The sequence below is a fragment of the Lepisosteus platostomus genome, chromosome 9, assembly GCF_059453375.1.
Source record: "Lepisosteus platostomus isolate fLepPlt1 chromosome 9, fLepPlt1.hap1, whole genome shotgun sequence".
Taxonomy (NCBI): Eukaryota; Metazoa; Chordata; class Actinopteri; order Semionotiformes; family Lepisosteidae; genus Lepisosteus; species Lepisosteus platostomus.
This window is the reverse complement of record NC_142619.1, coordinates 33,252,695-33,265,405: the sequence shown is the minus strand read 5'-3', so window position 1 is coordinate 33,265,405 and position 12,711 is coordinate 33,252,695. Positions and strand designations below refer to the sequence as shown.

Genomic DNA, 12,711 nt, shown 5'->3' with positions numbered 1-12,711 from the left:
AACCTACGTTGGCATCCCACACCTCGTTAATACTGACTACAGGCTTACTCAGGAAAGCTGAATGGATTCTTTTATTTTCCTTGTTTCCCTGGCAGTTATTTTTGTTTGCACAGAGAAGAAAAAACATCTGAAATTAAGCCCTAAATAAAAACATTTGACATTCAGAATTGAACAGCTGCAGTATGGAACTGGACTCATCTATAATGAAATGTATACTTCCTGCTGCCAGGTGTCTTTGACAGTTTAAGCAGGAGAAATTTTATTGCTTTAATATGATGTGTTAGATGAGGCAATTAAGATGAAAAATTAATAAACAAGCTTCCATGGACATTTTTTTAATCCTAGTTTGATTTTATTTTGAAAATGGATTTTCTTTGGTCATTTAATTTTCAGGTATAAAACTTTAAAAATATATACTGTGATGTACTTTAGTGTTTTGATATTAAAATAGTGAAAATAACAACTTATATATACTGTAAACTATGCAATGCTTTACACAGTAAACATTTTATCAGTCCAGTTTAATTTAACAATAGTTGTCCCAACAAACCTAATGTTTGTGCAAGTAAATCAGAGTGCACAGAATTACTAAATATTATTTAGAATCCAATCAGCACAATAGTATATGTGCCCAATATGTTAAATTGGGTGCCTTTCTGTTAGCATTCTTAGTTTTGCACAGTTTGTTTCACACAATAATGAAGAACGAAGTGAGGAAATATACAGTATAAGGAGATCAAATTTGAAATCATGTTTACAAATTCATAAAAAATGTAACTCATGAATCTGACAAAAATTGTGCTACTGCATATAATGCTCAGTCTGCTTTAATACGCTGATCATTGTAATTTTCAAACCTTAATACCCAGATCAATTGATTAAGTATTGTATGTTGACCTAATTACAAGGTACGTGACAAAGACAAAACCCTCAAACGTACCTCAGAATAGTTTCATTGTGCATTCTCAATTGAATAATAAGAAAACAATATATAGGTAGTAGGTCATGTTACTAACTAATTCTGATCAGAATTCTAAGAGCAGTAGTGTATAATGGGTAGACCACCACCAAGGAAGAGAAGAAGCAAGTTGGATAGGCATCTTTCAACTTTTAAGGAAACAAAAACTCACAAGACATTTCTGGTGCTTAACGTGGCTCCACAAACAGATGTGCCACTCGCAATGTGAAAATGCTGAATGGTTGCTGACACACATTTTCTCCAGTGGTGGGATGAGGGCCATATTAATGAAGCATGCAGTGTAACAAATTATATATTGTTTTATTTTTTTACTTCCAGGTGGCTGGTGAGAGCAGTCCTTTTAATGATAGTGATTTTTTTTTGCCAGCAAACATATTACCCTGCAACTCACAACTGGCAACCCACTGAAGCTAATATAATATCTGGTCAGTAAATGGATGGGAGACCTACTGGGAAAAAACTATGCTTTTCTGCTGGAAGTGGTGTTAGTGGGGCAAGTAGGGGTGCTCACCCTATGGTCTGTGTGGGTCTTAATGCACCAGTATAGTGACGAGGACACTATACTTTAAAAAAGCGCCATCCTTCAGATGAGACATAAAACTGAGGTCCAGACACTCTGTGGTCATTAAAAATCCCAGGTAACTTCTCGCAAAGAGTAGGGGTGAAACTTTAGTGTCCTGGGCAAAATATCCCCTCACCTTTACCAATCATAGCCTCCTAATAATCCCCATATATGAATTGGCTTTATCACATTGTTCTCCTCTCCACTGATAGCTGATGTGTGTGAGTGTACTGGCGCACTATGGCTGCTGTTGCATCATCCAGGTGGATGCTGTACGTTGGTGGATGAGGGAAGTCCCCATTACCTGTAAAGCGCTTTGCATGGAGTGTCCAGAAAAGTGCTATATAAGTGTAAGAAATTAATTAAGTGTAATGAAAGGATTGTGGGGTATTTTAACCAAACAAATTTGGTTTAAACCGCTTGACTGAGGGATAACTTCCTGGCCATAGGATGAGGAGGCTAAGACCCCCACACAGAGTGAGGAGTGACCAAGGGGCAGCAGCAAAGGTGGAGGTGGGATGCAGAAAGATGTACGTGAGTAAGAGAAGGAGACAACATATAGTATTAATACATAATGATTTAGGTGAGAAAATGACAGCTGAGTCCTCTTTTTAGTTGGGCTCTTGTCCTCGATTCACCATTAACTTTGTTTGCAACACAAACTAAAATCTGAATCTGTTCCTTTTTTATTAATACAGTTTATGTAAACTTATGAGCAAAATGTTTTCTTATGCAAAATTCTAAAATTAAATAATCTTTTTACAATACAATCCAATTATATTTGACATTTGAGGCAAATTTGCGGAGTCAGGGATCATAGATGTAACTTCTCAAAACTGAAAACTTAAGTAAGCATTGGCTCTAGTTCAATTCAGACTAGTTTAATTGAATGTCTTTCAGTCAGTAACTCAACATTGATATTAAAATGCATAATGCTTAACAGGCGGCATGGTGGTTAGCATTGCTGCCTTGCAGTAATGGAGTCAGAGGTTCAGTTCCTGAGGTGCTATCTGTGTGAAGTTTGTATGTTCTCCCGTGTTTATATGGGTTTCCTTTGGGTGCTCCAGTTTCCTCCCACAGTACAATGTCATATCAGTAGGTTAAATGGCTTCTGGGAAAATCAGGAGTGTGTGCATGTTTATGTCTTTGTATCCTGGACCCTGCCTTGTGCTCATTGCTTGGTAGGAAAGACTCTGTTTCCCCTACAACCCTTTATAGGATACAATGGTTAGAAAATGGATGGATGATGATGCTTAAATAACTTGTTAGAATCCTTTGAACAACAGTAATAAATGGAAAATATAAAAGATGCTATATTTAGATTTTCACAAGGATTTTGAGAAAGTCCCTTATAAAAGATAAACTCTCAAATTCTTGTACAGTAGTAGTAGCCTTAGTCAAGGAAACATATTTATTTGGGTTCAAAAGAAAAGAATATCGATAAGAGAATGCTAAAATCAAGGAATAGTTAGTCAACTTAATTAGCTCACAACTAAAAACAAAATAGGAGGATTAGAAAACACTGGTATGAAAGAAAATTCAAAAAGATTTAGAAAAAATTCAAGATTGGGAAAGCATCTGGAGGATGACATTTATGTAGACAATTCCAGCTCTGTTCCAGCCAGGATTTATTCACAGCCACCCACATGCGCAGAGCATAAGAAAAGATCCCAAAATGCAAGAGAATTCTGCACTGTCTTGGTTTGAGAGGGGGTGACACCACCTTTTGTAACAGGCTGTTGCACACACAGCCCTGTTTCAGAAGCAAAGTGCAAAAGAAATAAACATCATAAAATACATTTTATATAGGAAATGCTCAGCTTGGAAAAGCTTCTTATGAAAAAGACTTATGTGTCCACATTGACACATCATTTTCATCATGCTGGGAAGTAATAAAAAATGAAAAATAAGGATTTTAGAATTTAAATCAGTCACTTTTATGTTTAAATTGTACAATGCACTAGTAAGATCTAATTAAAGTTGGTGTACCATTTTGATAACCATGTTACTCAAAACGATACAATGGCTTTGATATCAGTCCAGAAAATAATAACTTGAATAACCTACAGACTGAAATAAACTAATGTTTTTAGTTGTGAAACTAGAAACGTACTGATGACCTGATTCAGGTATTTAAAGTCCTCAAAAGCACTGACAAAGTCAAGAAAAAATCTAAATCAGATTAAACAAGTAAATATGAACCAGAGGACACAAGTCTGAAAATGGAAACAGAAAATGGTGAGCACCTTTTACCCAAAGATTGTTGAAGTCTGGAACAATTTACCCATCCCAGTTGTTGAAAATGTTAACTAAAAAAACAATATTATGCCTTCTTTCAAGAAACAACTGGATACTCAGAATGACCTTTCTTTTCACCTTCCTAATATTCATAAGTTCTTTGATCAAAGGAATAACCTGGTTTACAGACCTTGCTTTCCTTGTTTGTAAAGTAACTTTACAAACGTTACAGAGTAGACACATAAGACAGAGTAGACACGTTACAGAGTTACAGAGTAACTTATATGTTGTATGACCTACTGTACATGTAATACTGACTACAGGTACCCTAATTTTCTTTCTGCAGAGGTAGTCCTATCTTGATTCCAAAATGTAGAAGTCTCATCACTGGAATAGTGTTTACTGCATTCTAAAGCATGAATGACAGCAACTACCCTGTTCTAATTTTTACCAAATACAGTATATACTGAATATATACAAATACCCAAATATTGTGTTCCAACGAAATAGACTTATAAAAGTATTTGACCAACATACTAAATTGAATTAACAATATAAGCTAATCTATCTTCAAAACATCATTGTAACAACTTTTTAACAAAATACTTAACCAAAATATACCCCAAAAAGCACAAGAGGACCAATAAATCAATATCCTCAACTCATAATTACAAGAACATTCATATTTGCAACTGTATTATATCTCTGCTGTACCGTATTAAACAGTCCAAAGAGTTACATCAAATATTACATAAAATGTACTGTATACTACTAATACAAAGTAATTATTTATTAAGAAATAGATTAAATATTTTTTACATTCCTCTACTTCTATAATTGAAAATCTACTATTAGATGGGCTGGGATTCTGTGATGGATCTATGGGATTCTCTATTGTTTTTGTCTCATTTAAAGATTTGATAGATAAATTAGCCACTAGCAACTAAATTATCTAGGTTGGTTTGATGGCCTACTCTCATTTGTAAACTTTAATGTAAACTGATAAAACTAATGAAAAGTAATAAACATAACAAACTAAATAAAAAAAGAAAATAAGAAAAATAAACCAATCAAATCTGCTTCAGGGAAGACTTCTCAGACCTGAGTGACAGAAAATGTAAAAGGGAGAGAAGCATAGTCTCAGGTATTAGCAAGCTAAAATAGTTTCACATTTCTTTTCATTTCTTTAGGTTTATTGCTGGGTAATATTATAAACTGTAACAGCAGCAAAAAATGCAATAAATAATATACAGTATTTATACACTTGGAAGCATAGAGTTATTTATGAAAACATCAGTCCTAATGTATTGAAGAGGGAAGCATACCTGGATTACTGGGGAAATATGTAGTGCATTTAGGGTTTGTAGTCAGTGGTGAGAAGTTAATGTCCAGTCTTCTCAATATTGATTAGCATAGCCTGGACAATAACACCATATACACCAAGTCAACAATTATGTTTTCTGTGAGTCATTCATATCTCTTTGCCCTTAAAGCACTGCTGGCATGATGAGTTTGTGAAGTAAACATGCATATGGCCGACCTGCAGGGAGATAGGATTACATCAGTGCAGTGAGGTCATGAGATAGTTCATCCCTGTTTAAGACTAATCCTGAAAGACACTTTGTGTTCTCTTTTATAGCAGACTCTGGTATAATTCAAGAAAGAGGCTTCCCTTTGTTCTTTAATTTTTTATATCTTCAAAGGTCTTCTTTGAAAGTGTCAAAAATAAATTCTGCATAAACAATGAAAATGGAGAAGCCCAAGGTTAACCTTTAGAAGTAATGAAAATTTGTCCTGTAGTCACGGGAATATGTGACAATCGATATTTTTAAACACAAATTATTCTTAGATGAAGTGTTTTGGACTCTCTAGGCAATTATCCATGTGTTGAAGGTAATTAAAAAAGAAAGTAGGGCAGTTAAAGCAAACTAAGTTGAAAACATTTGGTGAAACAGCAAAAACATAAGAACATAAGAAAGTCTGCAAACAAAAAAGGCAATTTGGCCCATCTACAGTAGATTATTTGTTTGTTGTTAGAATCTAATTGATCCCAGGATCTCATCCAGCTATTTCCTGAAAAGAAGCACAGTGGCTGAGTCTCAGCATGGCTGGGTAGCTTGTTCAGGACTCCCACAAACTACTGTCTAAAGACATGCCTTCTGTTTTCACTTTTTCAGTTTTGTTTCCCTTTACTGTTTATTGATAACTTTACTTGACTTTTAGTCTCCTATGTTTCTATGTTGTTAATGTAAAACATCCCTTAAATGCAGGACTTATTCCAGAGATGTGTTATCTTTTTGTAGCATTGTAAAATTGTGGTGAAAAATAAGGTCTAAGGCAATATAAAATTTTAACATAACCTCCATTGATTTAATGTTTTATCATGATTTAAGTATGGAAACCCTTTGCTGTGCTGTGCACAATTTTACTTTAAAGAGTCACACAACTAGTAAATGGACTTTGTCTGTGTGCAATAATAATGGTATATATACTGTATGCACACCTCTCTCTCTATTGAAGTAGTGATTCCAGCAAACATTCCACCATGAAAACCACCAAAGTGCCATTGTGTTCAATATTATAAGTGTAAACAACAGCAAAGAACCACCCCTTAATATTATTGTGTTGATATGGTATTATTTCTTTATTAGCACAATTTTAACACTGGGCATAACATATTTGAGTATCCTTAACTGCTGTGTACAAGATGTTTTTAAATTGCTCAAAATAAACTAGAAAATGAATTATAACAATATATTACAATAATTATGAAAGAAAAAGACTAATTTCTATAAAGTCATAGCACCTTGCACAGGTTGCAATCACAAATTAATCAATCATAATGATTCAAAATGTATTAATTAAAGGTTTTATTTATTGATATTGGTTAAATGTTCATGAAATGTACATTAGTTATTTAAATGTTTGAATTTGATTTTTAAAGTATTACAAAAATCCCAATAGTCCTTCCACTTGTTTGAATAAGGAATAATCTTTCAGACTGTTTATATGATGAAGACAGCAGTAATACTCTGATCATCAATTTCCTCTTCTGTCTGTCTCCTAAACAGTTCTTCTTCATTCTTTAGAGCTTTAAAACACCAAAATGAGCATTTCATTAAAAATTGTAAAATGCTTTCACTTGTTTAAAATGTATTCCTGAGCTCTGTTTATGCAAAAAGAATATTAATATTAGTTTGAATAGACTTAGATGAATAAAGCCTAAGGTTTTCAATTATCTAAACATCCATAATTATTTTCACCCTTTCACACAGTATCATCTTTAACCTAAAATGCTATGATATAACAATTATTAACTCAACCTAGAAAATACATTTGCATCAATGCCTCTCTTTCATACTGGCAAAGTTAAAAAGCATTTCAGTTATCATTTTTATTCTCTTAATCCTTTCTTTGGACTATTAAATGAATAAAAATATGTTTGTCAAGCAGAAAAGAGGAATCCACACTTATTTTGTCCTGTTTCCATGGTGACAGGCTGAGAATTGATCAAATAATTCTATCTCTACACAAGGGTTTGTAAATTCTTAGTAACCATGTTGTTGTTAAAATTCTCAAAATTAGTAGAAATCTTCCTTTATCTTTTCAATACATGTCAAATTAGATCAACCCTCAAAGTATTTCAGTTTGAGGATTTGTAGAAATACATCACAACATCTTTATACTACGGTCTAAAAAAATATTAAATCAAATCTAAAAATGACTAAAAATTAGTACTGAAATGCTTTGCTCTGCTTTTTTTCAAAGGTTTAATAATGACAGTCTTCATAATATAAAAGGTCAGTTGATACCTAAAGCCAAAGCAATGGAAAATTTCTTGATATGTCTCAATTATGCAATGTATTCCTCTACAGAACGAAACTAAAACTCCACACAATCTCCTATTCTTAAATACATTACATGCCCTTCTTTAATCCCTAAGGCTAATGCAAATCTTCCTGAAATGTCTCATTTATACAGAGTTCTCCTCTATAGAAAGGAATTTAAAACTCTACTGCATCCACTATCCTTAAAAACATTACAAGCCCTTCTTTAATAGGCTATAAACCATTCAGTCTTGTTTATGGGTCCATAACTACTGTGACATTGGAATGTACCAGTGGATTACTGGTAATCCTTAAAGTATGAAAATGAAATCCAGGCAAAACATTCCTCCTCAGTCATGTTTATCAAAGGCACCACTAGAACAGAACAACACATTTTAATAATTTAAGAATATAAAAAACAATTTTTCAAAGTTGTGATTAGTTTGGATTAGTGAGAAATGTATTTTATAATAAATGCAAATCTTTTAATGCCAAGCCTGATATGATGATTTCCACATTAAGAGATCCCTCTTGTGTTCGTGTTGACGTTCTTATAAGATGTGCTGTATAGCTGGTATCTGTCCACAGGTGAATAAAGAGTTTGCACCAATGACCCATTGGTTTATGTTAGGTGTAAAGTTGTCATGACTTTAACTGAACCTGTTTAGGAAGGACTGTTCTCTCTGTAGAGAACTTCAAGAAGTTCAAAACCTGTGTGTTGACAAGTCATCCTTAGGGAGCTATTTATGCTATAGCCTCTGTGAGATCCTTCTGAAAAAACAATAATCCAACTAGCAGGCACAATTCCATGAAATGTTCAATAAATTTGAGAAACGTTTTACTGAATTACTGAATCCAAATTCACTTAGAACCAAGAGCCTGAACTTTAAGCACCCCCCGATTTACTACATAGTATTTGCTTTCCAAATTCTACAACTCAATGTTAGGTCTGTTAGCAACCAAATGAAACCTCATTGCTGCTGGAAATTTTATTTAATATCAATTTGCCAGATAGTTTCCATAATTGAATTGAGAACTACAGTATATTGTTACAACTATGAAAGCTCTTATTGTGTTACTCCACCTACCTACACTTCCCATGTTCATGATACTTATATTTGGTCCAACATCACTGATGCAGCCCCCCTGACATTAATCATGATCTGCGATAACAACCAACGTATATGGTGTCACATAGCAACTGTATACAGGTCTCCAACTGCCAGCTGAGAGTACCAAGTCCTGGCAACAGCACAACACCCAGTTCTCTACCTGTCATCATTATTTAGATTTCAGTACTTAAGGAAAGATGAAATTTGATTTGAATAGTGAGATTTATTGGGGTGACTCAACTGGCTGAGGTGAACAATAACTTGTCATAAGAATGGGGCCGGTGGACCCCCCCCCCTCCTTTAATGAAGGATGAGCTGAGGAGTTGATGCTTGGGCACATTTTGGAGTGGAGGAAGACTTGCTAAAACTAGATTTGCAAGTGAATAAGCAAGAGGTGTCTTGTTCCTTTGCAAGTAGACAGAAATGAGTGAGATTAGTGCTCGTCCACCTCCTGAATGTTTGTTTAAATATAGTGTTCTGACAGCTCCGTGCAGTTGTACCCTGCAAATAATCTTTAATACAGCTTTAACTTTACAGGGCATTAAATATTTTTTCTCCCGATATACACTTTATAAGCAAACATGATTGTTTGGCATAATAATAAAGGTGATCAACATGTTTTCCAGGCAATTTTTGTTGTTCTTCCTCTGTGCTTTAGATCCCTACAAAGTGATTAAGAGGTTAAATTAAGAGGTTACAATTGCATAAATATGTATTAATAAATCAATTGTAGATATAACACTGCAACTAAGCTACACACACTTAGATATCACAACAGAAGAATTTTATTGAATGAAGGGAGACATGCATGTTAACCTTCTCTTTCCCCAGACTCCCAAGACTTTGAGTGAGAGCACACCCCTATGTATCCTCCTACTGGGGGAAGTAGCTCTGAGGGACAGAGGTCTTCACATGTGCAAGTGACCTCCATTTGCTCAAGTTCTGCCCACTGGGAGTCCCTCACCTCCCATCCTCTCTTTTCCCCATTGTTGCTGCACCAGGATTCATGAACAACACAGTAGCCACAACCCACTGCATCCATGTCATCACAACAGTAGATGCACACAGAGAACAGGAACATAAATACTGGAACTGTACAATTCTAGCATTAGGCTGCAAATAAGAATGTCTTTAATTAGAATTCAGTTTTGCATCTCATCTGGATTAATTGATGCAGAAGCTTCATTGTTACAAAGTACTAGAAAAAATAGAGTAACATATAACTTTTATTTCTGAATTTTGGTGTCTAAAGTACATTTCCTGACTTCTAGATGGACTCTTAATTAAAGACAGAATACAATTCAGAACATTGTAATGGTCCATCTGAAAAAAAACAACATTCAGAGGTGAGTTTTGAAAGTGATGCCGATGAGTAAACACAATTAGTATGATTGATTGATTAGATCAGATTCAGAGCTGACATTTGCTAAGCACAAGAAACAAGTTTTGATGGCTTAATGGGTAAACGGAAAGAAAATGTAAGAGAATGGAATAACATTTTTTTAATTGAAAAGGGGGGAGGCTGATCAATATGGTGCATCTTCAAACTCAATGAATAAATAAATTGATATTAGAAGAGGTGATAAACAGTATTGATCTAGTCCAGTGCACCTCTGACTCGGCCTGATTTTATACATCATTCCAGTTATTATGTTTCAGAATCTTGTGTCTAATATTTACTTTATGTGCATGGTCAGTAAAGAAGATTGATTATTGCAATTCTCGGTGGTGCTTTAATTTTGGCACTTTTAAAAACTGGATGCAATCTTTTCACCGTAGTTGCAATTCTAATTTTTGTAGTACCATTTTTATATGGTTTACATGTTGATGTTACATCAACCATAATATTTTTTGCCACAACATAATTACGGTTTCATTTAGCAAGACCATGTATGGTTTAAGATTTGTGGTAATTATGTTTTTAATCTGCAAAGTTTATTGTGTTAAAAGACAACATCAAGGACTGTAATGAAACATATTTGAATAGTTTTTAATGCAGATTGCAGTTGGCCAGGGAATTCAAAATATACATAATGTACCCCTTGTTTGGCCTTTATATTGGTATTAAAACATTGTCAGGCAAACAATTCAACTTGAAAAAATGCCATGCTGAATCCTTATAGTTTTTATATTCTTATGTTTAGTCATACCCATGAACTTTTAAACCTGTGTTTTTTATGTTGTTCTCTGCTCCAGTAATCTAGTAAACATATATTTTCTGCAAATTCAAGCAGTGAAAACAATAACATGTAAATGTAATACATTTAAGCTTCTGATGTTCAGTGTTTCCAGTAGTTATCCTCATAACTTATTTAAGATCTGGGTCCCTTGTTTTTCTGATTGTGTGTGAATTCCTATTTCTGGCATAGTTTTGTGTCTACGCTCGAAGGCTTGTGTTGTGGGAATTCCAGATTGTTTGTAAAAGTTTATGCTTTGATCTCAGAGCTATTGCCACTGTATTTAACAACTGATGAACAACCTTTGCTTCTATCAAATGTGAACACACCAAGTTAAATGATCACCAACGTACAATTATTTGTACTAAGATTTATACATTAAAATGGAACTATGCAGTATTATAATTATTGTTTAAGAAAAAACAATTGTATTAGTAGTATTAAGAAGCTATAGTATAACATTAATGTGTGGTTTTACTGTGTATTCATGTTGTGAGATTTGTCAAAATGTTTAGCTAAGTTTCTATAGTATGTTATTTTCTTTGTTTATTTAGGAAAAAAATAATTTCTAAGGCAAGATTTTTTTGTTGCTCCTCAACCAGACATATCCTTGGACCAATTAACTACTATATGCAATAGAATATTGTGTATCAAATGAAATCGATTCAGATCATCATGAATACATTCTACATATATATTTTAAGAAATCTGTAACTAAAGCTAAGCATAATGCAAATAACATTTACAGGTATTGTGTACAACCAGTAGGTGGCACTGTGACATTTGGATGAAAGTTACAGAAAAAGCAGAGAAACCTATGAATACTATCAAAATTACATTCAAATTACTTGCACATAAATGTGGGTAAATAGGTTCACAGAAATTACAATTTACCTGCAATTTATATGATTTACTCAAACTACCATTAAAACAATTTGATAATAGGAGGAAAGGCAGTTATATACATCTATGAAAAAAATAGTTTTGTCCTGCACTGTAGGTAAACTATATAATATTCGCCAATATTCTGAGATATTACTTGATATTGATGCATTAAGTCATCTTTTTGTTATCCACCATGTCCCAGCCAGATAGAAGAATTGATGCAATTATGTTGTTATCCTATAAAAAGATTATATTTTCACAGTAACAATTACTGTGGTATTTAGATTTTTATAGGGTGTTTCTATAAATTGGTTTACTAAAGAAAGCAATCTCATAAGTCTTTCTAGAGACAATAACTCACAACAAGTATTCATTAATTCACAATTCAACAATATGTAAGCAATAATCCTCTGTAATACAATGTTTTCCAAGTATCTGTAGTACAAGAATTATAATTTAGCTGAGACAGACCACAAGAAAGGATTAAAAATTTACAGGATAAGCATTTGTATTATGCTGTTTTTCTTAGAATTCTAAAGCATATTGTGTTTTGTTTATATTATATAATTGTTTCCTTTTTCTTGTGTTCAGTAGACCAGCTAAATTCTGCCACTACTTCATTCTTTAACTATTCACTAGATGTGGAAGAAAAATATGGTTTATTTTCTGTAATATTCCTGCAATTATCTACATCCTTAGCAAAGATCCAGGCTTATATTGGAGTTTTAATATCTTAAGTATGTTTCAAGCCCATGCCCAAGTCGCCATGGTTCAAGTTCATGAATTGTCACAGTTTGCATAATACGATTCTCAGTCCATATGACAAGTCCATGGTATAACATGTAATATCTCCATGGACAAAAAAAACGTTAAAATTTCATATAAAAAATGAGCAAATAAGATTCAAAGAATTCAAAATAATATACTTTAA

The 12,711-nt window shown here is 33.5% G+C and overlaps 1 long non-coding RNA gene across 1 annotated transcript in view; it reads right to left on the bottom strand.

Annotated features, from left to right (window-relative positions):
• The window catches only part of LOC148654805 (uncharacterized), a 38,165-nt gene extending 27,069 nt beyond the window's left edge, over window positions 1-11,096 (bottom strand). Inside the window, exon 1 of the long non-coding RNA XR_015941401.1 lies at window positions 10,981-11,096. This is a non-coding gene — a long non-coding RNA (uncharacterized LOC148654805). The remainder of the gene's footprint in view (window positions 1-10,980) is intronic.
• Window positions 11,097-12,711: the final 1,615 nt, after the last annotated feature.